Source organism: Prinia subflava, chromosome 8, assembly GCF_021018805.1.
Source record: "Prinia subflava isolate CZ2003 ecotype Zambia chromosome 8, Cam_Psub_1.2, whole genome shotgun sequence".
NCBI classification, from domain to species: Eukaryota; Metazoa; Chordata; class Aves; order Passeriformes; family Cisticolidae; genus Prinia; species Prinia subflava.
This window is the reverse complement of record NC_086254.1, coordinates 9,625,115-9,652,961: the sequence shown is the minus strand read 5'-3', so window position 1 is coordinate 9,652,961 and position 27,847 is coordinate 9,625,115.

Here is a 27,847-nt window from a genome sequence, read left to right as displayed (position 1 = left end):
ACCACTCAGCATTCCAATTATGCCAGCACGCTATAGTTATGGCTGAGGAAGCACTTTCATTATAAGCTTCTGTTTTTAGACACTTGTAAAACTCCTGCCATTGCATGCTCATCCCCCAGCCCATCCTGCAAAGCAGTCCTTGGAACTGAGGATGCTTCAGCTGCTTCTCAGCCCAGCCAGGGCAAGACCTAAACCTCCTTGAGCCAAAATTTCCCATTCGTGTTGGTTTAAAGCCGTGGTCCAGCCCAGATCTGACAACAGCAACAACATTATACTGAAAAATCTGAATGAAACCAAAAAGAAACCCTCATGCTCAGGTTACATTGCAGTAACTGCTTGAAGTGATTTTAAATCTGGACACAACTTTAATTCAGCCCTGCAGCAGCATGTGCAGTGTGTAACCCACACACAGCAATGCCCAGGTCCCCTGTTGCTGTGGCACTCTGAGGCCTTGGATCTAGAGCACACACAGAAGGAGTGCAAGCCCAACAGCTCCTATATTTTTCCTCACAAAGCTTGCATTCGCTGAAGAAATCCCTCCTCTCTCAGGAGATCAATTGCATTTATGGAGCAGAGTTACTGCTGAAGAAGAGGCAACACTTCAAGTGACATTTTGCCTGGTGTCTTTATGTCCCTGGCTGGGGTGCTGAGCATTCTGCGGCCCTCCAGGACCCCAGCTGATTTAGGACAGCTGTGGACTTAAGAGAAAAATACTTCCCCCTGTTATCTTCATGAGTGCAGTCAATCTCAGCAGCCAACATTTGGAAGAGAGTTGGTTGGCTGGTTTTACAGCTTAAACGGTGCTAAAAAGAAACAGCGCAGGTCATTCTGCTTCCTCTCACCCAAAGTGTTACAAAGCACTTGGTGATGTGCCCACCAGCCTCAGGTTTGACTTGCAGCTCTCTCCAGTAGCTGCCAAAATGCAGCAATTTCAGAGGTGAAAAAACAGCTGCTTCCCAGACAGGACCAAACCTTTCGATGGGAGACTCAAAAATATTACTTATTCAAGTAAAATGATTACATGAGCTTAGATAGAGGGGAGAAAGTAATTAGTGATTTTTAAATTCTGACCAGGAGGAAGAATGAGATAGGGGAGCAAAGGGGGAATTGTCCGAGGGCCACAAGTGCAGGAGCTGCATTCTGCACAGAGCAAGGCAGGCAGGATGGGGCAGAGATGAATAGGAATGCTGATTACTTCTACCAAAGCCCAGGAAATGCTCTGCGATCTCATTGAAGTGCCCGGAATAGTATAATTGGTTCAATTGTCTCACTCAATCCGCATCTGCAGCGATCCATTGTCCTTTGCCAGCCAGCCCCGCTCCTGGCCCCGGCTGCATCCTACTCGGGGCCTGTCCCACATTATAGCCGAGATTAGATAAGTGGTGTTTTTGCTTTGTGCTGTAATGTGTTACTGTTTCATGCTGGGATGTATAAAAGAAAAATGTAATCACGGACCGAAGGGGAAGAAAGGGAGGAGAGGAGGCACGGAGGCGGTTTATTTTTGAGGCTTCGTTACTCTCTTTAATAAACAGATTTTTCAACAGGTTATGATCTGACTGCTTTTGCAGATAATAGATGTAAAATGTGACACGCACCAAACCTGGCTGGAGAACTGAATGGCACGGAATGCTTGGAGAAGTCCCCTGCTCAACATCACAGCCCCATTCAGGACGCTGCTGTCCCTGCTGCCATCGGGAAACAGCGACAGAGGGGAAAGCCCTTGCCCTGAGGAGCTCACAATTCAAACTACAGCGAGGATCGGACTGCCAAAGGCATTGCTAGGTCAGGAGGATGATGGAGGGCTCCGCTGGGGGCTGCTGTGGCCAGCAGGAACAGCGAGGGGCTACCTGGCTGTGAGCCCGAGGTCAGCCTGGCTCAGCACCCGCCGGGCTTTTCTCCCCGGCACCCATCGCTCCTGTTTTCAGTGCTCAATGCACTCAGGCAGAGCAGCACCTACTTCCCTCAGCGAGCCCTGCCGGTGCCAGCGCTGGGGGCAGCCGGGGGACACAAACCCCGGCCCGCTGCGCATCCCCGAGCCGGCGCTCCGGACGCGTCCTCCCGCAGCCAGCGGAGCGTGGGCCGTGCTCAGCAGACGCCGCAGCCCTTTGCACTTTCCCAGCGCCTTCAGCAAACGGAGCCAGCCTCCCCTGCCCCGCTCCCGGAGAGCCACGGATCTCCCCGTTCCGCACACCGCAGCTCGCAGGGATTTAAGGATGAATCCCGCCAGCTTCCAGCGAGGGAGCTCGTACTCCTCCCTCCCCGGGTGGCGGCAGGGGTGGCCGCAGCCCCGGGGACAGCGGTGGCCGGAGCCATGCCCGGGGTGAGGGCTCCCTCTCCCGTCACAAGCGCGGCCACCTCTGCCTCTGGGGGAAGCCTCAAAGGCCACGCCGCATCCCGAAGGAAAATGTGAGATTCTGGGGAGGAGCAGGAACCATCTGCCAGGGCTCTGCACAAGACCTGGAGTGGTTATTAACCAGAAACTATAGAAGGAAGGATATCCCAAAAATATTTATTTCCACTGGACAGGAATGCCAGGTCCGTTTGGATTCTCAGCACCAGCACTGAGCGCTGCCTTGGCAAATCATTCAGAGGATTTGTTTAGTGTTTACCAGCAGCCTTTCCCCACTGCTCCTTCACGTTATGCACGAAACAATCATCATCTCGGCTTCCCTGAGACTCCCCTCATCCATTACAGCCTGGCAGGGGGAGGAGGGAGGCGTGGGGTGAGACAAGCGAGCATCATCCTCCTCCAGCCCTGGCCCTCATCTGCAGTCCTGGTCCTGAGCACCAGCCCCGAACATGGGCATTTCCTGCCTCTCGGCTCTGCCTATCAAATCATTATTAATCTCTCTGGCCTGTGTATATTCATTAGATAAACACTGAAACTGTAATGGTTTTTATTGTCTGCTCCGTACACATCATAACCCTGGGAAGACAAGATGAATTTGACAGCTAATGTAAAAATTACAGCAGGCAATATATCTTAGATTTGGGTGGAACACCAAGATGAGAGTTAATCAATAAAATCCTAACTTAGGTATTGTATGAAATGGCACTTCATTCATTATCAGGAGTTGGTATAAAACATGATTTACTGGTTTGATGTATTGGCCCTTCACCTTAGGGACCTATTTTCAAATCCAGTCCAATCCAAAGTGACTAAAGATCCCTGTAGCCCGAGGGCTTGGGAGGGATACCACTGCCAGGAATTTATGGGAGCTTGCTTGTAATGAAATGTTTGTAGGCACAGGGGTGCTGGAAGGGTTAACCCCCGAACCAGCACGTTCACAGAAAGTCAGCCACATCCTCTAAAAACACCAAGTAAAAATGAGCATGTGCTGGGCATTCCTTTCGCCCCTCATGGATTCTCCCCAGTCCCTCCACAGCAAGTGCTGGATCACAGACTGCCTTCACTTTCTTTTGTGTCTCTCCCTGCTCTAGAAAGCTCTGAGGACTTAAGTGGTTGGGTTTTCTTGTAGCCCTCAACAGGAAAGGCACATTCTGACCCCTAAACAAAGATAAAACCCTCTGGCAGTGCCCAGCTCAGGTACTGCCCAGCCCAGATGCTCCAGAGTGCTTGGCTATTAAACCCCAGTGAATTCCCCAGTAATTTTAAAGCCATATTCACACGTCAGATTTTGAAGCCTGATCCATGTAAATAAAACTTGGCTTCTACAAAGAACAAGTTTAACTATAATATTAACTACAATTTTAATTACAATGGTCCAAGAACAGACCTCTGATGGAGCTCCTTTATCCCCATCCCCCTTCCACTCCAGAAAGAGAGGAAAGAGATGCTCCTATTGTATCACCCTTGAAAATTAAGTGGGTTGTTTATTTTTTTCCAAAACTCCTCACAGTTTTGTTTGTTTGTTTGGGGTTTTTTTTGGTTTTTTTTTGCACTGGGATGCTGCACTACTATGCACAACGCAAATTCAATCATCCTACAATATTTCAAGAAGAAAAAACTTTAATAATTCATAGAGAAAACACATGGCAGCACAGCCCATCCTCCCTGCTCAAAAGGGCACAGAAACCAGTGGTTTGCTCTCCTGCTGTCTCTTTACAATCAATTGCTCCAGGAGACCTTGTACAAAAGACCTGGCTCAGGTGTCCTATGAATCCAGTAGCCATCACAGCCCAGTAAACCTGAATGAGAAGTGGGATGATTTAGATGCTAATGACTAATGGAGTGATATCTGTCCTGCAATTGGCAGCCATGCAGGGATAGCAGCGAGCTCGCTCAGGTCTTGTCTGTGCAGGGAGAAGAGAAAGATTCCTTATCACATTTTATAAGTTTGCATTTATAGGGCAAATAAAATGCTCTCATTTTTAAAACCAGGAAGCATTTCAGAGGGCAGATTTCTTTTTCCCATATAAAAATCACAGATAGAATTTAACTTTAAATACTTTTCTGGCTAGGGAAAAAAAATCAATTGAACTGATTACCTTGTTGAGTACCAGTGAAGATTTTAGTTGTCTTTGTAATTGCAATTTTTCCTTGCTGGCTTTTAAACATAAAAGGAAAGTGACTTTACTGCTGCAGTAAAACCATGGGCCCTAGTCAAAACCAACAAAGCAGAGTATTAACCCTCTCTGTGCTGTTCCAGCTCCACGGGCATCTTTAAAGTCTTTCTGTTCAGAAGATCAGTGGTAAATTCATCTCACATGCTTTAGAGGCAACACTTCAATTTTTTCCCCCCAAACCAACCAATTTTGACAAGCTTCTAGAAAAAAAATATATAAAGGAGCTGATAATTACTGTACCCAGCCACGTGGCTCCCCCTCAAAGGGCAGGGGTGTGACTCGGGTTCCCAGGGACTGCATGGAGGACAGCTCTGCCCAGCAGCCACACTGTGGTCACCCTTTGCTGAGATTCCCTGTCCCCACGGCAGCCATCCACACCTTTCCTCCCTGTTTTCCATCCCAGAGCACACTGTCAGGAGCTCTGCACCGGTACCACTTCAGCACCTTGAGCAGGAGGGCACAGGTGCCTGCCCTGGGCATGGAAACTCTCCCAGCAGTTTAGAACTCATGTTCTGATGGAAACACTGATCTGCTGGAAATACCACCAAAAACTCTCCACAGCCGTCTCAGACTGGGTCAATACCACAGGATTTTGGGTCAATACCAAAGGTTTTAATGTCAGCACCAGCTGTGATGTTGGAGCAGACCCTGGCAGCAGCAGGAGCTGCCCTTGGCACACTCTGCAGTCTGCTGGCATTGGTGCCTCCAGCACTCCCTCTGCTCTTCCAGAGAGGGAACCCTCGGGCCAAGCTGGGCCAGCTCAGGCTCCCCTGCAGCCCTCTCCTCCCCAGATCACCATGTCACAGTGCCTGCAGTGCCAAAAGGATTTTCAGTGTCCCTTGGCAGTGATAAGATTCCATACGTGTCTCCTGAGATTTATATTCATACATTGTTCTATATACAACGCTCCCCACTCATAACAGGCATGGTTACAAGACAATCAGTTAGAGGGAACAAAAATAGATTTCCCAAACCAGACATCATAAATTCAGTCTTTCACCCCTCCTGGTTTAAAACCAGCACAAACAGCAAATGTAAAAGTGACTCTTTGAGGTTTCTGCAGGTGCTGCTGGCTCCCTGAACAGGGAACAGAACCAAAGGGAGGCAAGGACTTGAGCTGAGATGCAGCTTCCCTCCAAATAATCATCCAGGAACAAAATAGACTTTCCTCAGACAAAACAGCAAAGGTTCTGCCATTCAATAACCATTTCTGGTCAGAATTTACTTTGCTTCTACCACCCTGGATCCTCCAGACAGCTCTTTATGCATTTCCCCTGCCGCCCTAAATCACCAGCCCTATTGTAACACTTTTATTGTAGCCTATTCACAGGCACAGACTGTCACTGATGTGCTGAGGAGGGAGCAGCCCCTGACCCGGGTAATGGGGCTCCCTCCAGCCTGAGCCCCCACTGACACAGAGCTCCCACCCAGGGGGACAGAACTCCCCAGTCCCACCACACTTGTTTGTTGAGTATCGTGTCTGAAGACAAATGTCCATTTCTAATGCTTTTGGGATTCCCTAAAGGTCTCTCTCTGGATACTTCAAGAGACAGGAATTGTTGAAGTCACACCTTGTGTTCTTTAGGGCTCTTTGTTTTCAACCATGTGGCTTTCTAGAGCCAGTACAACCTTACCCAGTTAAACCAGCTGAAAACAAGTCCAACTAAACCCAGCTTTACCTCGGTTATGATCCCAACCAGCTGGCCCTCCTCCAACCACCCCCCAAAATCCTCAGCAGTTGTCACTGAAATATCCCAAGCAAGGAAGAGGAAATGCTGTGAGGTGTCAGAGTCACAGTTTGAAAGATCACAAAGTCAAAGACTGCAGAGCCTGTTCTGGGGCTGACAAGGAAGCGTGGTAGACACTTGCTAAACTCACAGTTTGCTCTCACTCTGCAGAGCAGGGTTCTTGTGAAACCAAATCCACAACACTTTTGGTGGGCAGGAGATCAAAGGTGCTTTTACTCAATGACTTCAGCACTTTTGTCTGGGTAGGGAGCAGAGAATCAACAGAATTTCCTTGGTTCCTCACTTCTAATACCTTAAATGTCTTAGAAAGCCTGCGGCCCGTGGTGGTTGTGAAACACTCCATACACAGGGACTTTGACAGGACATTCAGGAGTCAAGTCCCTTGATCTGGCACACAAATTAGCAGGTGTTTACAACACACGGGTTTGAACACAAAAAAGGGAGTGAAACAGCAGATGGAATTCACAGTGAGAGGAACAAAAAGTCTGAACAAATGCTAACTAAAATATTGAATTGAGTATTACTCCTACAGTCACTTCCAAAGCAATCACCCCATGCCTGTTTCAGATGTCCGTGCTGATCACCCTGGTTGTTCTGACCCAGGCTTTGCTCACACCAAGCTGCCCCCAGCCAGGGGTGGTTTGTAAAGAGCACCTCCCAACACCAGCCTGTTTAATGCCAGGCAAGGCTCTTCCTCAGCCCCACACTGCATGTTCCTGCCCTCATTCCAACTGAGGATTTAGCTCCTTGTTGTCAGAGGATGAATGTTTTTATTCTGTTTGCTCCCAGGCCAGTATCAAAAGCTCCCAGTACATGGGTTAACCAGATGATCCTTTAATACACAAAGGACCCCCAAACAGCTTAACCTTAACCCATCCGTAAAGATTCCACCCAGCCTGCTAATGCTGTCCTGAATCGTGTTCTCTATTATTACGTCTGAAATCCGTTAAAATTTCACACAATTTCCTGCACAGCAGTGTATATAATAGTGCTGGGAGCCAATATGTTTCTATAATTGGGCCTGTAGTGGGGCAGAGTCCAAAGCAATTAATCCAGCCTCCTTCCTTGTTTGTGCCCATATAAAGCTGACAGGGTAGAGAGTAATTGGAAGTGAGCGGCCTCTATCCCCTACTTTAAATTAATATTTTCCTGTTCTGATTTAATTTCACCCGGTAACAGTGACACAAAGACACGCCATGTCAAGCACTAAGTAATCTGCAGCAGCTGCCTTAGGAGGAAACTTTTATTCATCAGTAATATAGTGACCTGTATATCACTCCACGCACTGTATACAATATTCCTGTCACACAGACAGCTGCATTTAACTCTGTATAATCAGCAGAGATGGGGGAAAATATATATATAACACATATATGGCCCTTTATATGTGTGTTTGTATGAAGATACAAAACAGATGCAGGAATTTATTTAATTATGAAACACTCAGCTTTCTAAAAGGGGAAAAAAATTAAATGGCAAATATAAAAAACATGCTAATCAGCAGAGCCAAGAATCCATGCAAATGAAAAGCCAGAAGTAATGGCCAAAACAGCCAGGCCATTAAATCAAATCACTGAGAAAATAATGGCTAAACTCTCTCTTACTTGTAACACTCAATTTATGTAGTCAATATGGCTCTGAATGAATGAGTGAAGGTACTAAGAGCACAAATCTAAATTCAATATACATATCTTAGAAAAATCCCCAGCGCCTGCGCTGACGAGGCACGAAGAGCGGGCACTGCAAGTGCCCGGCGAGCGAGGGAAAACAGAGCTGAGCTCATCCCCTGCCTGCATCACACAAAACACCCAAATGTCCGTAGATTATGGGAACAAGCACACAGCTGCCAAAGAATTTATGGGAGTCCGCGGCAAGCTGGGACCAGGCAGGGCTTGGAGGATGGGAATTGAGAGCAGGAGTTCCTTGAGATACCCCAGGATCTGTACAAAGTCTGGGACACGGTTAAACACAGCCCTGCTGGGAAACACTGAAGCTGTTCCCCTTCAATACATGCCATATTCATACACAATGTAATATATTTTTAATTCCTAGACTGCTCAGACATGGACCAGAAGCAGGAGCTCACTCTTGAAGTGACATTACTTGTTGGAAATAAGGGGTTTGTTTTCCAAATGAATAGGGCTGCTCAGTCTTACATCCAGGGAGTTTGAAGCTAACAGCTTCTTTGTCTCCAGCCCACATTTGAGAAGCACAGCAGAGTGGCATGGACAACACCACAATGGCTGCAGGCACAGCTTCCCCAGCCAAAGTCCTCCTGGCCCAAAGCTCAACAAAATTCACCACTGACACCCTGCAGGCTCAGCTCTCTATTTTTGGGAATAGAAAGGAGCTGAAGGATCTGTTTGCAGGCTGAAGAAATGGAGATCCCACTCTACAAGCTGGGGCTCAATGTGCGGCCTGGAGCAGTGACATCCAAGTTTATCAGGGACACAGCAGGAGCTGCAGGAGGTTTACTTGCAGGAAAGTGTAGTCTCAGGGAACTACCGAGGGACATGGCAGCTTAGCCCTCTGTGGATCAGCAGCTTATTTCCAGTTGCTTAAATGTTCTCCTCCTCTCTTGTCCCTGATTCCGTTGGATTTTCTCCCTGCCCGCCAGTATTACATTTCCATGTAAAGGCAATGTGCTTAGGCCAGAGATGATTACCTGCACGGGCAGCTAGAAATAGAGCTGATCCTAAGGAGTCTCCTGCATTAAGCTCAGCTCAGCTGCCAGATGATCCTACAGCAGTGGCCATACCCCTGTGAGAGCCCTCCTGTCCCTGCTGCAGGAGCTGAGGCCACAGGACATCACATTCAGCTGTCACGATATTGTCACCTGCTTACAGAAACAGCTCCTGCCCTGCCAGGGGACTTCCAGAAATGTTCTCGGCCGTAGGATTCCTGTCTCCCCCAAAAAGCTCATCATATCACTACAGCCCTGCTCCAGCTGTGCTCACAAGGCTCCCAAAATCCCAAAACCGCAGACTTTCAACATCCTGCACAGCTGCAGCACTTGTCCCATGGCTCAGGACACTGCAGCTCCTGTCACCCACAGGGTTTGTGCCCACACCAGCAGTGGTTACTTTGGGTGTTTGCTTTGGAGGAAGGAGGTTTGGTTCTGCTCATGCTTAGCTCTGTCACAGCCTTATTTGTTACTGCTGCTCCCATCACCTGCCAAATCCGTTTACACCAGCAGACATTTATTTCTAAATGTGACCTCATTTTTGCACTCAAATGACAAAAAGCTTTTCCCCAATAACGCTTTGGACACAGCTGCATATGCCCCACTGCTCTTCTGCAGCACACAGAGCTCAAGCAGAATGGATGCCATGAAGAAGAAAGGTATTTACTTCAGGGCAGGGTTTTTCTCCTAAAGAAAATCATAACAAAATGAGCTCTGCTGCAGCATCCTGCCTGCAGGAGAGAGCCAGGGTGGGCACTTTGTAGCACAGAACCACATTGCTCCAGCCAGGACAGACTTTCCAGGCCAGCAGGGCAATCTGCAGCTGAGGATCCTTTTTTTTCCAACAAAACAAGCAATGACACCACCAGCACTACCTCTAACCACACCCCCCTGCTCTTATTCAGCACTTTGTCTCACGGTGACACTGAAACAATCCCAGCCTTTTTACCTTTTTTTTTTTTTTCCTTACTTAATTTTGCTAAATTCTGCTGTCAAAAATAGTAAATAGGAAGCAAATAGATCACCCCGATTCTACTCATTATTTCCATTGATTTTAAGTCTGGACAGGGCTATTACAATCATGTTACAAATTGTCTATTTGTAGAAAGAAAAGTTTTAAAAAATGGCAAGTTATCTGTTCTTGACCCAAAGCGATGGGCAGCATTATAACCAGCTGTTCCCCTTCACTCCCGAGGTGGCTGCAGTTAGTGGCAGAACAAATGATCCCTTTGTGCAGTTTTGCATAAATGTTTGTCAAGTGTCTTGGGCTTGCCTCACAACGTTGGCTATTAAGGAACAGAAGTAAAATTCCCTGGAGCAGAAGTGTGTGTGGGGAGTTATCCACTTAGGCTAAAATCCTCATCAATATATTTTTGTCTCGGGAGAATCCCCAAGCAAACGGGAGAATAAAATCCGTGATCACCATGCAGAGGGTGGCTGCAGGAGGACAGGCAGGTGCAGGGAGCACTTGAGCAATCCTGCAGTGGCACAACCTTCTCCAACTGGCAAAAAAATGCTGGAGCCAGCATTAAAAAAAAAACCAACACAACAAACCAACCTCAAAAGCTTTTGAGCATCAGCCTTGCAGCCAAGCACACCCAGCACACTTCGATTTTGATGTACAGTTTGAAACAAATCAATAGCAGTATAATAATACTCAGCACGCTGTGTAATTTTTATATCATTAGTTTTCATTTTCCGCTCCCCATGCATCAAAAAACTTACAACGGGCTCGTAAAGTTTATTTAGTATTCCATGAATTCCTAATCAGTTTCATTTCATAATGATTCAGAGCGGCCGTTGCCAGGGCCCTGGTGTCAAAAAATCGATAAAACCAACACACTTTTCCTGATGGCGGCTGCAAAAGGATCTATTGTAGGGGAATTATGATTTATGTCTGGGCTGCACCACGAGCAGCAGCAAGCGACAGCCTGGCTCAAGAGCTGAGATGTTCGCCAATAATGATTTATATGCGCTCCTCTCCCTCCCCCGGCCCCCGGGGTCCCCTCTGTGCTCCCAGACGCCGGGAGCAGAGCCCGGGCTGTGTGTGCCGGGCTCAGCCGGGCTCGGCTCAGCCCAGCCCAGCCCAGCCGGGCTGCGCTGCCAGCAGGGCTCGCCCAGCAGTGATCCCTCGCACAGGGACACGGCGCTGCCCCGCTCCCCCCGCTGCTCTGCCCTTGTCCCCGGGCTCTGTGACAATCTATTCGGCTCCAGATGAGCACGGGGACCGTTCGATTTTCAGCTCTGTGCAGAAGGTGCCCATTTATCTTGGGGCACCCGCTCTGTCAAGGCTGCCCGGCGTGGGGAGGGTGGCGTGCGAGTGCGCTCTGAGTGTCACCGAGCCGTGCCACGAGGGGAGGACAGAAACTGCGGGGAGACAGGGACACGCAGGACGAGGGGCACGAAGAGGAAAGACTTTCAAGGGAAAATCCTTTCCTGAAGGACAAGAACCCCAAATCTGGAGGCTGCGGTTGTTGTCAGTCACACGCACAATACACAGAAATTAGGGATATGATGGGTTAGGAGGTGCGGGGTGGCTGTGCTGGGGGTGCGGAGGTGGCTCCCACCCCCGGAGGAAGCAGCAGTGCGGGGACAGCGGCGGGTTCTGCTTCATTTCATATGTAAATCAGCCTGGTGCTTCTCCACCGGGCAGAGGCACGGCCGGGGAGGAGCGCTTGGAAACAGCGCAGGTAGAGCTTGTTGTTAGTCCTGTTTACAGAAAGGATTAACAGCATCACTTAAACATCTAAAATAATTTATTGAGGTGCCTTGACTACCCTTTTCTCATTTCCATAAAGAATTTTCAACAGCCCTGCTCCATGAGGAGCTTCCCTGCCCTCACTCTGCTTCACACAGCTGTCGATGCTTTTCCAAGCACAGTCCAGACGCCAAGGCACAGGCCACCTTTCCATCCTAATTTTAAATATTAAAATGTACAGCAGCATGCATGATTAACAGCTTGTTCTCACATCTTCTGAGCTCTAGCAGAAGCTGCAAGAAGAGGATGTGTTTGAAGTCACCATAATCCAACACAAGCACCAGGAGCTCCAGCACAGCCCTCTCCACTGTGCCACTCAATAAAGTAAATTATTGGGGGTTTTCCTATAGCAGAATCACCCTGCTTCATTGTGTACACTAGGCAAGAGAGGGGAGAAATAGTCAGAGGATAATCTCCCTTTCAGCTGAGTTGCTGACCAGAAATCAGGCTTTGGCCAGCACACAGTTGCCCTGAGCAGACAATGCCCTCAGTCACTTTTTAGCCTCTGGTCACCACATAGGAGTGCTCAGTTTTGGAGCTGGCTGGAGAAGGGAGTGCAATAACTTTCTACGAGGACAGTTCATGTAAAACACCACCTCCGTTCCATCTGACAATCACGTTCACAAGGCTTTTCCTCTGTTAAAACACAGACCTGAAACTTCCTTATAAGAATAAAGAGGATGTTCACACCCAGCTCTAGATCTTGGAGTTAAACACTGCTTGGTCCTTCCATGAATACAAGCAGCTAGAAGGTTGAAAATTAAGTATTCAGCACAAGCTCCTCAGCAAGTCTCTAGTAAACAAAGGGGAAGTTTAAGTTGGAATTATGCCACTTGGTTAATAACAAGCAGTTATGATGAGATGATTCAATAGCTTGGGTGAAATGAAGGTCCCAGAGACAGTATTGCCTCCATTTATTTACATACCTCGTGTTCACACACACACACTGTTTGCTGATTATCTTGGAAAAGCAAAGGTTGAGATCCAAGCTTCTCCTGCTCTCCCTGCTCCAGTGTGAGCACAGGCTTTGCAAATGGAGAGTACATCAACTAGCAAAGCACTCTGAGGCACCCAAGGGTGCTGGTGTTCTTATTTGGGGAGCGATTCCACGAAAAAGCCTCCCTGGAACACAGCATCCTCTAACAGGAACATGCAGACAATTACACGAGGCTCTGACAGAACAGTTGACAGGCATTTGCTGCCAGCATGAAGCTGAGCCTAACAGAAGTAATTAGCCACCAGCTTTTCAAATTTATATTCTCTTTCTGAAGCAACAAAAACGGTTTGTTTATTTTTAAATTGGGCTGGTGAAGGATGGTGATTTAGGGAAACTGAAGCCACTGAAGGAGGCTTTGTACAGTCATACAAGTTTCACCCTCGTTTCTCTTCCTAAATGAAGCCCAAAGGAAAGAGAACTGGTGCAAACTTTGGAGGTGAGAAGAAAAACGTAGACAGTATTGAGAAACGTGAAAAAGGTAATTCAGGGGGAAAAGATGCATGCAAGGAATGAGGGTGAAACTCTTCCAGTTCATGGCAAGAGGAGCTTTGCAGCTACAAATTCCTCCTGTTCACTCACAGCTCACTCACTTGTGCTGCCTCCAAAATGCTGAGTAAAAACTTCTCAACAAGAAGTGAATTTTCTTAAAATCCACCTAAGACTCCCCATGAATGAAGGGACAATAACTGGGCCAGCCGACAGCACATCTGCACATGAAGAATTCTGCTAGAAAAGGCATAGCCCTACTTTTATCACCTTTGAATTTAACCCAGGAATTACTGGATGTAGTCATTAAGACCTGCAATCTTATTTATAAGACATTTTTCAGAAAGACAAAAAGACCTGCACGGACAACATAATTACATTTTGGTTAGCATAAGTTAGCAATTTTGGTACAGCCACATTAAAAAGAAAATAGAGTTCTCTTCCCCTCACAAAAAGTAGATGTTGTTTAGAACCGCACTTTTACTACGTGGAGGGTAGAAACTGGCTAAAATATTGAGATTTAAGGGAAAAAAATAATCATGGGTTTATGTTCCCGGGCTCCTGTGAATATTTTCAGCATATTTCACCATATCATTGCACGGTGGGCTCTGTTCCTGCTGCCAGAATGGATGTTCCATCATTTCTATAGTGGGCCTGTGTGACATTCATTAAGTGCAGCTACAAAGGGAGAGGGTTAAACAGCGCGGCCTCTTTTCTCTGATTTGGTCATACATCAGCAGGCGCTCCAGGTTAAACGCCCAGGATCCTGCAGCAGATGGATCGGGAGAGGCACGGAGGCAGATACTTCACCCCACACTACTTAACCCAGGGAAATGAGTCTCGGAGTCGGTGTCACGGTAAAATATGGAAGCTCACTCAGATAATGTGCAGTTGAAAATTTTTTTCCCCAGCCTTTACAAGCGGCTGCACGTTAAGATCCCGCACACCCCCTTCTGCAAACTGCCAGCTCACTCCTCTACAGAGCCTATTTTTGAGTGTAATTTGTCTTTATCGACTATCAAATAAGAATTTAAACCCATAGTGCAATCAGTGGTAGAAGCCCCAAATATTTCTTCTTCGCCTCTAGCTTCACCCCAAGACAAACTGCGCACAGTGAGGTTTATTTTTCCTTACGCAAAAGTCCTTTTGAAATACTAGAGTGGACACTTTACTTTAAAGATATCACCCCACTGTGCTTTATCCCGATCTGAAGAATGGGTCACACACCTGCCTGTTCCAGGAGAGCTCTGGGAGCCCTCCCAGTGCCGGGTGCTGCACCAAGCGGGTTTCCTGCCCCGAAACCCAGAAGCTGTGCACCTCGGCTGAGATTCCTGTCTCATTGCTGACTGCTTTACTTCCAGGTGTGGGTTTCTAGTTCTGATTCTCAGTCATTTGTCAGCTAAAGGCAGTGCACATCTTCAGCTCTGCAGTGTTTCTGTATTCTGGATTAGCTCAGCTCCAGAATGAGCTCTGGAGAAGTTTGTCAAGAACCCGATTCCAGCACCTTTTGGGAAATGCACTACTTAAAGTCCTGGGATACTGCCACTGTGGAACATTTACAATGCATCTGTAAGGCATCAGCTAAAAGCCACAACAGTCCTACAGGTCAGAGGTCCCATCTGGGATGTTTCAGTAATGGCTGAAGTGGTTTCATTCTTCTCTAAAGCTAAATCCAAAGTTTTACTATCCCAGTTCCCAGAGAGAGGAGGAGCAGGGTAAGGGTAAAGACACAGTGCTCAGAGATCAAGAGCAAAGCACTCTGTGCTGCCTGCCTTAGTTTATTCCTAGTTTAGTTTAGTTTATTTCATCCCTCCTCCTACCCCCAAAAACAGCATAAAAGTCAGAATTCAACTAATCAATGCCAAGAGACACAGTAAACACACCAAGGTGCTGGTACATGGGCACACATGCACACACAATCGTAAGGCAGTGCCAATAATTCACATTCTGACATGGACAAACAACTATTGAGTGACCACAGCCCTTCCTTTCCCTTAATCCTAATTGAAAATCCAGAGCCCTGCAACATCTATTGTGTTTTTTAATATCTCAGACATAATTGCTAATCAAAGCCTCACGCGGCGGGGCTGGTAGGAAGTGGATCCATGTCCTCAACACAAAATTTTCATGTGAGCTGGAGGAGTGGGAAGATGTAGGGACACCTAATTTCCACCTTGCAATCCAGCTCCATCTGATGAAAAAGATTGCCCAGCAGTCAAAAATCAAAGTCACACTGTCCTGGGGAGAGCCGGAACGGTGACAGGTCCGAGCATGCCGGGAGAGCAGGCATGCAGGCAAGTGAAAATTTGGTCTCCACTAGGTGTGGAAAGTCAATGTTATTTGTTTTTAAAGTTATTTTAGCAAACATGTAGCTTTTGTTCTCTTATCAAGACTGATTGGACACACGGGGGGTTCCACTATCTTATTAACCTTACCAAGTCTTTGCCATTGTATCTTATTTTATAAAATTATTTCTGTTCATTAGTGCCAACTCCACCAGAAGAAATCCAGTTGGTTTTCACCAGTCTGTGGTGGTTACAGCAGTGCATGATTTGTTCCTCCTGACAGAGGAAAGAAATCTATACAGAAAAAAAATAATTTACCAGCAACTCTTTAAAATATTTCACATCTAAAAGCGTTTTTAAAGCTAACGCAGTACACACATAATTAACAGCTTGCCTCGCTAATTAGGTGACTCTTTGCTAATGAGGTAGCAATAAGCTGAGCAGCAGTCACAGAATGTGCAGACAAGGTCTTCCCAGGCAGTTTGCGACTTCTGTCAAAACAACCAGCAACACTTTTCCTTCCCAAGCAGCTTTTTCCTCCCCCGAAGCAGCCGCAGCTCGGGATGTGCTGAACGCGGCGTTAACAGCCCCAGGCTGGGCTGTCCCTGCCCCACCCCAGCAGCGACACTTCCCAGCCCCGGGGGGCTGCGGGCAGCTGTGCAGGCATCGCTGCATCCCCAGGTGTGCCTGCAGGGGCTGGACCCAGATTTACACCCTTCCAACGCCTCTGCCATCCAGCCCTTGGCCCTTCCACGAGGACAGCTCCCAGCCAGGTTGTCTGCCAAAGGGAGGACAAATCCTGGATGTTCAGGGGTCATCACACACTGGGCAATGCACGAGACTCCAGGGCTGGACAGCAGTGTGACAGGACAGGGGACACACGGGCACAGAAAGCTCAGGCACACACAATTGACAGCTTCTGGTCTCTCTCATGTTGGGGTTCAGCCTTACAAGCTGCTCCTCGATTCCTGATCCAGTACACAGACAGGGGGACAGAGGCAAGGGAGCTGTCCAGGAATCCTCTCCCACCTCCGTTCAACCATTCTTATCATTTAACTACATCACAACACAGCTCTGGTGCCAAGAGGCACTCCAGGGAAAACCAATATTAATGCCTCTGATCCAACTGAAAACACCAATATAAAGACCTGAAAAGATGGCTCCAAAGACTCAGCTTTTCCATGCTCTCATTGTCCAAGTGCCTCCCTACCTTCCAGAAAGGTTCTTCTACATCCCCACCACAACAGCTTTAACCTTCCCAGTGCCAGCCCCTGCGGTGCTGGGGGGAACCGTTACCACAGGAGCAGCAGCTGCTCCGCTCTGAGGAGCGGTTTCAGAGAGCAGCAACAATTCTCATCAGTGCTTAAAAGCATCTCACACCCACGAGAGCTGATCTCGAGTCAATATCCAGCCTCTTGGAAATAATTGTGTTGGATAGAGAGACAGTTGATGGTGACAGTCGGTTGTTTCTTAATGAAACAAATTTGGGAAAATTCAGATAAACTTTGTGTCCGGGGTTTAAAATAAAGAAAGGAAATAGATGGATGCAGGCCAGAACAGTAGGAGTGCAAGGGGAAAAAGGAAACCACGTGAGCTCTCAAGGAAGAACAGGGTTCCTTGCTGCCACTGACTGCTGTAACTTTAACAAGCTTTGTAGGATTTAACTCTCATGCATTTATTTTTCAGCCAAGGCCACAAATCTTATATTGCTATTTAGGCTGGAGATAATTCCAGGACCAAAGTGATCTTGAAATAACATGTTTTAAGGTAGCAATGCTGCCTCAACTGTGAAAGGTGCTGCTAACAGTAAAATTAGAGTGGAAAGGGCAGGAGCTGGAGCACTTGTGCCTCCTACGGCCAATCCCATGTTTGTGTCAAGGTAACTGATTTCCATGGAGTGCCCAATACGGAATCAATAAAATCAGCCTTCAGTGGTGTTGAACTTTGCATTGTGTAACGACAATAGCTCAAATTGAATTTTAATTCTTTTAATTATAATGGCGCTCAGAGGCCACATCACAAGAGGATTTGGTTCATCAAGGAAAAAGAAGCCACAAGAGCAGCTGGCAAAAGATGTCAGCATCAGATATTTGCACAAGTGTACAGAGGCATTCTGGGCTTTATCCTTGACAGAACAGCCAAAACCTAACTGTCTCTTGGCTAAAAAGCAAGGCTACACTTTCTTTTCCAGGGGTTCTTCACAAGTAATAGCTGCTTTTATAAAGAAAAAAATATAAACCCTTAAACTCCATTTATACCATCCTTAAAAATAAAATAGACAAGGGAGGGAGGGAAGGAAAGGTTAAGGGATTAAACTTTGCAGATGCTTTGCACAGCCTGGCTAAAGCTCTGGAAAGACCATCTCAACCTTTGATCCCTTTGGGGAAAGAAGCAGTTATTTGAGCAGGCTTTTTAGGAACACATGCTGGGGACATCTGTGTCAGCAGACCCTAATCAAGGCAGACCCATAGCGCTGGAGCAATTTGTGTTCCAGGATTCAGACAAGAATATGAAATTCCTGATGGGATAACTAGCTACCTGTAGGGGCATGGATGAGTTTCCTGGATAGATTGTGAATGAGTGACAGTTTAATCCAGGTTTTTTCCATGTCTGTTTTTTACAGGGTTTTTTCCTTTTTTAAATCTAGGAGTCTTTAAAAGCGTTAGATGTTCAGGGCATTACCCAGAAGTTCACCAGCTTCAGGAGGAAAATTACTGTTTTGCTCTCTGTGTTTCCATCTCCCCACTCTCCCAACTTGAAGTAACTTTAACAGAACGTTCTCTATGTTTGCACACAAGTGGTCCAACACAACGTTAGATATAAATAAGAAGAGCATGGGGATAAAAAACGTTTTAAAAGCTCCACAGATGACCAAACACATCTTTAGTTTTCTTTCCCTTATTCCCCAAATTATCCACACAGCAAAAAACGGGAGCAGGCAGTCCAGTGGTTTCAACAGCACAGACTAACACAGGCCTGTGGCACGAGGATAAATTTTGCCCTGAATTAACAAGAGCAATAGTAACTGGAGTCTCTGAGAGCACTGTCAATATTTGCTCCACTTGTCATTGACAGGAAGCACAAATCCTGTGGCCTGAGCACATTTCAAAGCCTCTGAGCCGAGCAGGCACTGCTCAGGGTGCTAATGAGATCAGCACCCTCAGAGACCTGCCCAGGCACGGCCTCGTGGGTGGGACCAGCTGGGTGAGCAGGGCAGCAAAATCCCTCTGCTGTCATGGAAAATGTCATGACTAAAGTGACACCAGGCAGTAGCAGCATCTATTCCGTGTTAGAAGTAAATGCTTCATGAGGACAGGTATTCTCCTGAGAGCACCTCTCTGCTATGAAAAACATTTAGCATCTTGCTGGTTACAGCCTTACAGGAACCTTCATAAATTATCCTAAACCCTTGTAGGTTTATTTTTTACTTCCCCTTGACTCCTGCCTGAGACACTGGCACTGACAAGGAGTTCCCAAGACCTGTGCTTCTGAAAGCAGTCATAGCATGCTGATACCATTTTCTGAGCTGTATTTATTTAGAGTATGCCACTGGATTCTGAAAGTCCTTCCTTTCCTGGATGCACAGACAGGATATTTCCTTGGCACATTACTGAACTTCTCCTTCCTCCTCCTCTAGCAGAAAAGAACAGTGGGAAACTCTCCTAGCAGGATGCAATACCAGAGGCATGGGTTTAAGGTGGCCACATTGATGAACAGGTGGCTGCCTGCTTCTGGGGCAGGGAAATCCCTTCTGATCTCCTAAATTCACACAGCACACTCAATAAACTGTGGCAGCACCACCAGTCCAGGCTGGGTCACTGTTTCAGCTGCTCTCCTCAGCCTTTGCATGGGGGTGGGATAGAGGAGAACCAGATTTCCCCTGTGCATCCCCTCACACCTGGAGCAAAGCTGAGCTGCTGCCTGCTCTGCCGTTCCTGCATTCCCCGGAGCTGCAGGGGCTGTCCCAGGCAGACAAGGAATCTGCAGTCTGGAGACCGTCCCTGTACTGAAACACCACTTGAACCCGGGATGAGCAGTCCCATTTCGTTAGAGCAATCCAGCTGCACCTAATTCAAACAGCAATGAGCTTGCTGTCTGCTTCCTTACATTACTTCTTCCTGAATCCTTCTGCTCCACTCTACATCAAGGGGGGAGAAAAAAAAATCATTTCTTTCCTCCAGAGCTAATTCCCATACAGTGCAATGAGAGAAATGCAATGTTCTGAGCAATAAAAGCTGGAAAGTGGAATTATTTTCTGCACCATTCAGATGGAAATGAAGCCTAGCCTCAATTCTGCCACCCACCTGGAGCCATGGTATGATCCTATAGATCTTTGGATCAATACTGCATCATAGCTACAAAACTAGAAGAGGGAAAAAGAAGAGGCACAAAATCAAGGAGTGTAAATTTTAACTAAATTAGTTCTGTAAGGGTTCCCCCCTTCACTGCCGCTCTTTGGAATAAAGTACAGCAGTCAGCCGGGGGACAGAGGGCGGCCAGAGCGTTTTGCTTCCTTTAAAGACAGCTGGTGTTTAATTCTGAGAGCCATTATCCCTCACCCCAAATAAATGCACGAGATTATGTCGCATATTTTCTGTTTGACTGTGTGTGGAGAGAACAAGAGAGCGCGATACACCCCGTATTATTTCTTAATGACTCACTAAATTGCAGCATCTCCGCGGGAGGAGTGGTTCGAGCCGCCTCCCTGGCTCCCATCTACCCAGGCACTTTGTTCCAGGCTACCAGATGAGTTTCTGCCCACACAGCAGAGAGATGAGGAACGACAGGGGGTTGTGTTTGTTTGCTTGTAATTTAGGGCTGCCTTACATCACAGCACGTAGCTGAACACGCCATCGGCAGGGAGAGAGGATGCTCAGCACAGTTTTCCCGAGTGCCCGATTCTCCGGCTCTCCAGGGACAACTCATTTGTGCCTGAGGGGCTGTGATTTCACGGGCTCTGGGACGTGGGCTCCAGGGAAGCACTGCTCACAAAACGCCAGAGTGAGAAAAGGGAATAAAATCCTGTTCCACGGATTTATTTTGAACTCTTTCCACCTGGAAATCCACCTTGTTCCTCTTCTCCAGAGGAGACTCTGGCTCCTACCCTGGAGCTGGCCCAGGCACTGACCCACGCTGCTGCAGAGGGCTGCCAGCCCCGCACATCCAGGCACATTCCCAGAGGCCAGAGCAGGAGCAACAAACCACCAGAGCCACCAAAGCCCTTCACGTTTTACCAGCACAAACACAAGAAGCCAAACACAGCCTGCTCCGAAGGCAGGAACACCACACTGCTGCAGCCACGGCCTCGCCCTCCACAGCCCAGAGAAGAAAGCAGGAATGTCTTACCTTTGCTGGGAGATGGAGCACACGCGGGAGCCTCACATCCAAGCTTGGGAGCCAAGGCAGCAGCTTGCCAAGGCTCACACCAAGCAGGTCATGCTGCAGCAGCCTGGCACAAGCACCACTCACCCGGCTGGAGGGGAAGGGCAGGGCCCCCCAGCTCCTCTTTTATTTCCTGGATAACCACCCACAACTGGGGCCCTCCAGGCAGTGAGTGTGAACAGGTTTTCCTGGCCCCTCCCTGCTGCCCACCCAGCCCTGGCCTCTCCTCAAAGGCCCATCCCCAGGGTTTGGGCTGGTGCACCAAAGAACAAGTTGTTGGCCTGGTGTTGTGTCCTAGCTCATATCTGAGACCACTGTGGTGAACAGTGCTGTATTTATTACCTTCCAAATCCTTGATGTCCTTCCACAGCAGTGCAGTTCTTCTCTGTAGGGCTGCTTCCCTCTTTTTCTTGTTTAGTCAGGAATTCTACAAGACCTGATCCTCTCCTCAAGTCCAAGCTCCTGAAGTCCACTGAATTCAGCTGCCCTTTGCTTTAAAAAACAAAAATAAGTCCTTAACCTTCCTACTTGATAGGAAATGCCAAGAGATAAAGATCCCTGACACCCACACTGCAATCCAAAAGAGCCCACACATTGGGTTTTTTTAGCTTTCAGTAATTCCTGAGTTATTCCATGGCTGTGAATGCCCACAGTTACCAACAGTGTAACACTGAGCCCAGATCCTTCACAGCTGCAGCCAGGATGCTCCAGTGACCCCTCAGTGGGACACACACAGGCCTGTCCAGAACAGGGCACAGAAGTTCATTCTCCTGGATTTCCTCCCAGGTTCCTAATCCAGGGCAATGTTTATAACCCTAGGTTTGTTCCTGTGGTGTCCCCAAACACTTTAGCTAATAGAGATGAACCTTCTGGTACCAGTTTATCTCTTCTCCTTTATGCTGATATTTAATGCCTTCTTTCACCCAGGTCAGTAATGAATCCTCTGTTTTTGCATGATTAGGGTTATGAGCAGCTCAGTTCTTGTACAGTGGAGCATTAGGGCAGGGATACAGATGCCCATAGGACAGAGATAAGGATTCATGAAAGAGGAGACTGGGCTGATTCAAGAGAAATGCATTTAAAAATGCATTAGTGAAGAGCAACAGAATGAAAATACTTGATGAATATTTTAAGTGGCCAAATATTCAAATTATGTGTGTATATATTCACAAAACCAAAGAATTGTTCCAACCAATCTGTAATTTGCATCACTGCTGGGATTTATCTGAATTTAGGGGATGAGTCCATGAGGTGCTTCATTGCTGGCACTGACTGACAGAAAAACCCAGACACATCCACACGTTTTTTGAACACTTCCCTGGGCACTCTGCTCCAAAGCTTTACAGTCCTTTCCATGAAGATCCTTCTCCTGATATCCAATCCAAGCCTCTCTGGTGAGAGTTCAGGCCATTTCCCGTCATCCTGTCTCCTCTCTGGGAGGAGAGACCAAGCCCCCACACCAAAACCTCCTTTTGGGAAGCTGCAGAGAGCTCTAGGGCTCCCCTAAAATCTCCTTTTCTGCAGGCTGAGCAGCCCCAACTCCTTCAGCCCTCCTCCTTGATCTCCAGCCTCTCCACAAGGCTTCCCCCACCCACAGACAAGAGCAGCATCCTCATTACCAAATGCATACAAGGCTTCTGCCAGCTCAGAACATCTCACAAACACTTTTAATTAATTTTTCCAGCATGCAGGATGAGTAAACACACTATTGTTGATGCTGTCAGCTGTCTGATATAAGTCCCAGACCTCTTTCAGTTTCACTCAGAAATACTTTGACCTCTGTCAAAAACTCATTGACAATAAGGTCTCTCCAAGTAAATGTTTGCAGCAGCAACAAAGGAGGAGGTAATAGTCTGCCTGCTCTGCATACAGGAGGCACAATACTGCCTCGGATTTTTATGGTAATTTCTTCAGATACAGTATCAAGCTTTGGCGACTTTTTAATGCTGAATTACAGTCCTATGTCTCCCAAGGAATCCTGAAATCTGGGTTCCAGGCAGAAAAACTCCTTCAATAGATTTTGTACCGTGCAATACCCCAAATATTTATTTATTTACGACCAGTACACACAGGAAAGGGTGGCCAGCAGCCTGTGAAATTATTGTTTGCATCTAAATGTAGTTAGCACAGCTGAGGACTTAATACTTGGCTAATGCCTGCGATCCTTATTAACATAAATATTGTCCCAGTCAGGCGGGATGGAAGTCATACACGAGATAAGATCTTGTCTGTTGCTGGTGATATGATCTCAACACTAGTCAATTAAAACTGCTGGAGTATTTTGTAATCATTGTCATCTCAAATTACTGCACTGATGCATACGTTAACTAGGAAAAGTTATTACATTGCCACGTGGGGCGAGAGAAGGGCTAAAGGAATCCTGCAGTGCTGGTAGTTTATGGAGACATAAAAATTACAGTGGACAGTGTTATAGTTATTGCAAGGACCACTGTAATTGTATAATAATTCTGTTTACACTTGTCCATCCTATTTTTCTTATAGAAAGTTATATATGAAATGATTCTATGGGACTGTTCAAGGGACCAAGACATAAACCTCTGGAGATTGTTTTTCCTCACTCTCTCCAGTGGCACTTTACAATGTGCTCTCTTTTGCAGAGCCTGACTTTGGGTAGTCAATATAACATATTCCTATAAGACTGTCAGTAGGATTGGTGGGGTAATTTGCAGAGGTTTTGTGGATCTGCAAATTGAGAATCAGCCCCTGGAGGATTAAGGTTTCAAATTTAATTTTACGCTAATTCTAGGCATTTTTTTAAAAAAACAACAAGCTTGGCTTTACTGCCTCGTATGCAAGGTTATTTACTTCTCCTTGGGCTGTTTTTATGGATTGGGGAGGATCCCAAGTTAATGTAACACTGCCCTGACTGCTCAGAGCTGCACCAGCGAGGCCCTGGCTGCCAATTCCACTCTGGAGTTCACCTGCAGCAAAAGCAGCACCTGGTGTGCAGGTGCTGGGGCCCAATTCTGCTCCTCATTTGCAGGAGAACATAGGAGCAGGCAAAAGGCGTGTGGGTCACGGGGAACGATCCCCTCCAAAAAGATCTGCCATTCCTGTCAAACAGTTCCTTGGTTTTCTCATGCCATTAGCATCAGTAGTTTAGATTTATAATTGGAATTATCTCGTAGAAAACCCAGCTACTGTCAGGGCGCTGCTGGGAGAAACACTGCAAACACAGAGTTAGAGCAAGTTCTTGCCCCAGAAATCTCCACTCTGAAATCTCTGCAGTGTCAAGCTCCATGACCATATGCAGTACACAGATTAGTATTTTCTGAAATAAATTGCAGATTGTTTTTTTTATTTAGGAGGAGAAAAAAAATAAAACTGGAGAGCACTTGTAGAAATGAGTAAGGTTTCACCTAGTGATAAAGGTAGTTATGCTCCAGTAATGAGGAGAAAGGGAACTTGCTATCAAGAATTAATGAGATCACAAAGAACAGGCAGGGGAAGTGAACGTTTTTAAAATGTCCCTGCTGAACACCAGGAATAATAGAGTGAGAAAAAATGGAGTAGATCCCTGTGGTAAAAACTATTAGAGGCGGCGAATTATAAAACTATTAACCAGAATGTAACTCCCAATTAAAAGATGATTTAACACTGGAATCTGATGGATGAATTTTGATTAAATGGAGAACTATTAGGAGCCCTGGGAAATGGACTTCTCCTGCCAGTTCTAAAAGTTAAAAGGCAGTTTGATATAAAAATTTATAAATTAAGGTTAATTACTTTAAATAACATGGCTGGAAGCAATAAAAAGAAATTTATAATATTCTCTGGAGTTTTAGGAAAATAATATAGATATCCCCACCTCTCAATGGAAAATCGAATTAGCATCCCCAAGTACAGGTTGACAAAGACAAAGGCAAAACAAACTGGCTGACAAAGGGGCTGAAGCACTCCTGGCCTTTGATCTGCCAGGAAGCTGTGCCCGGTGCCACAGTGACTCTGTTGCCAGGATTTTTTGCGTGGAGGAAATGCTCTTCTTCCCCTCAGCCTCTGAACCCCGTGCTGAGCACGCCGCAAATCAAAGGATGGATGCTGGAGACGTCCACAGGGGCAGGCTGATCCTCCTGCCCTTGAAGAAAGGTTTGGCTCTAGGAGCTGGCAGGGAAAAGTGAATATCAGGTAACCAGATCTGGGAGAGCAGTGGGAGGCAGTAGCCTAAAGCAAGGTCAAAGACTCCTTCTCTTAAGGGCTCATGGATGTTACTTACCAGCCTTTAAATACTGCGAGGAAGGATCCAGGCTAGGTGAGGAACGGGCTTGTCCCGGGAGGGGTGTGGGTTATTTAGAAGGCTGGGGCTGGAGCGGGAGCCCCGCCCGGCTCCCACAGACCCCGGGGCTCTGCTGCAGCTCCCCGATGGAGGACGGGGCAGCTCGGCTGGAGGGGTCGTGTTACCTTACAGCTGTTCTCGTGGAACACCTTTAACGTAGAGATAGTGTTTGGGGATAAGGGACTTAGTTCAGCTGGAATCTCCTTTATCTCTTCAAGTGGATCCCATGGAGGAGGTGGGGACTGAGGAGGAAAAGCATGTGCCCATGTCACTCCACATTAACTGCCTGGGCTGGATCGTTCCCCGAGGAAATACAGCAGAAGGCAGCAGAAGAGGAGAAGGCTTCTGCTGTCACAGCCTCCTGGGGCTTTTAACACAACCATTGCCAAAGGGGGTCATGGACGAGGCAGAAAGCCTGAACGGTTTCCACAGATCCCAAGGGATCCCCTGAAAACTGGAATGTGGAGATATTCTTCCCTAATGGAAATGTCTCCTTGTCCCCTGCTCCACTCTGACCCGGCTGTCAGGGATGTTCCTCTGAGCATTCCCCAAATCCCCACAGGTCAGGTCACACCAGCCTCCCTCAGTCAGGGCGCTGAGGAAGCTCCCTGCTCCTTTCCAGTATCTACATCCTGTGTCCATGAAGATTCCCGTAGGAAGCGCGGAATGTGCTGCTGCTGGCTCCAGCTCTTGTTTTACTGTCCACCCAAAGGAAGGAGCAGATCTCTGCAGGCTCACCTGGAGAGCCTGGACCAGACCCCCATGTTGTGTGCCCCTCCCCTCCATTTACAAACACGCTGCTCCTGGCTCCTCCTGTCACCTTCCTCCCCCAGTGTCCCCCCAGAGGTAATTTTGTGCCCATCCACTCGGATCTGAACCCAAAATACCCTCCCAAACACAACACAACCCACCTCGCTCTCTGAGTCACCACTGTTCCACACCATGATCAGAAACCTCTCTGCCAAGTGAGCAATATTTTTTCTATTTTTGGTTCCTTTGAGTGTTGACCCCTGAAATTTCCAGCTCGTCCTTAGTCCCTTCCCCACTCCCACTGCTCAGAGTCACCCCGTGCCCCCTGTTCTTTGTCTTCCAGGCTGGCCTGCCCCAGCCAGGGTAGCTCAGTGCTGCTCCTTTAAGGCTCAGTGCCTGTAAGTGATTACTCTTGGCTATCACTTTTTCTATATCAGACATGTCATGGTGAAGAATCTTCAACCTTGACTCTTACAGCTGCCCTAATTATAGGACATATTTTTGGTGCTGTGTCTTTATTCCTCTCCGTGCTGGCACTCTGACCCCGGTGCTTCCTCCGTCGCGCTTGTGTTAACAAGGTTGTCCATTCTCCAGTTTCCTCACTCTGATTTGTAACTCGAAATTACCATATCTGGCTTTCACTCACTGACAACCGTCACTTTAAATAGGCCTTTTAAAGTTAATACGATGTCCATTCTAAAGTGGAGTATTACTTTTCAGTGATGTTAAATGAGCAATTTAAGGAGCTATAGGCTTTTCTTATAAGAAAAATTAAATTTTATCTGCCACTTAATTTATGTATAGGGCTAACCCTAAACAAATCTGTCATAAGCTGCTGCCATCCCTAAAAAATAAAATAATAATACAAGAATAACTCTACTTAATGGTAGTAAAGTACTGAAGAAATGCATGGATTATTCATAAAAACATGTCTAGCTCACACTTTTTAGAGCCTCAGGTACACGGTGCAGCAGGCATATACTCCTTTTTGGGTCTCATCCAGTGGATTTAGTGGATCCATGGCCAACAGGGACTGTATCAGTGGCTGGGAAATGTTAGATCAGTCATATCAGTAAGGAAAACAGCTCCCGATGCCTCTGGGAAGGATATTTAGACTAAGAAATATTTTTGCTGAGATGAATGGACTCCAGCTCCTGCTGGAGAGGGCTTGGTCCCGTTCCTTCAGCTCCACAGACGATCAGTGCGGAACCTGAGCAGCTTTTTGTCAAAAAGGCTTCACAGCCTGCTGAAAGCAAGGGGATGATGACTCCCTGCTGGAGCCAGGCAGAAGCTCCATGGTTATCCCTCACCCTCTCCCTGCCCAGCCTCTCCAAAGCAATGTCCAAGTGCCCCAGCTCTTCTGAAAGTCTCTGTTTCCACCCCTCTGCCTTCCACCTCTGCCTTAAATCTCCCACTTCTCACTGCATTGCCAGAGAAACTTCCCTCTGGTTTGGCAAACAATTTGAGAGCAACCCTCCCTCTCTCCAGGCAGTAGCTCGAGCAGCTCCAGGCTGCCTGAGATGTCAGTGTTCATGGGGGATCAACATGCTGGGCCTGATGTTTGTCCCTTGGCTTCTGAAAGGTCAGAAAGGCAGTATATTGAATCTCTAAACACACTGATCACACAGCTCTGCTAGCTCACTAGAATCCATTAATATCCGAGATACTGGAAGCAAAAGGGAAAAAAACCTTCCTCCATGAACTTAAATCAATTAGCTGGGACTAAAAAATGTAGATTCTTGTGGAAGAATAAAAAATGGAAAACACCAGGCCTCATTATCCTGTCCCTGAAGTGCCAGAGGGTAAAATTATCTTTCATGATGATGTTCTGCATTGATTAGTCAAACATGTAGGAAATCATATTAAAGATTTGACACCTGATGTGGGATCAGAAGAGCTGTGTGCTGCAACAGCACATGCAAATGTTCTGGTGTGTG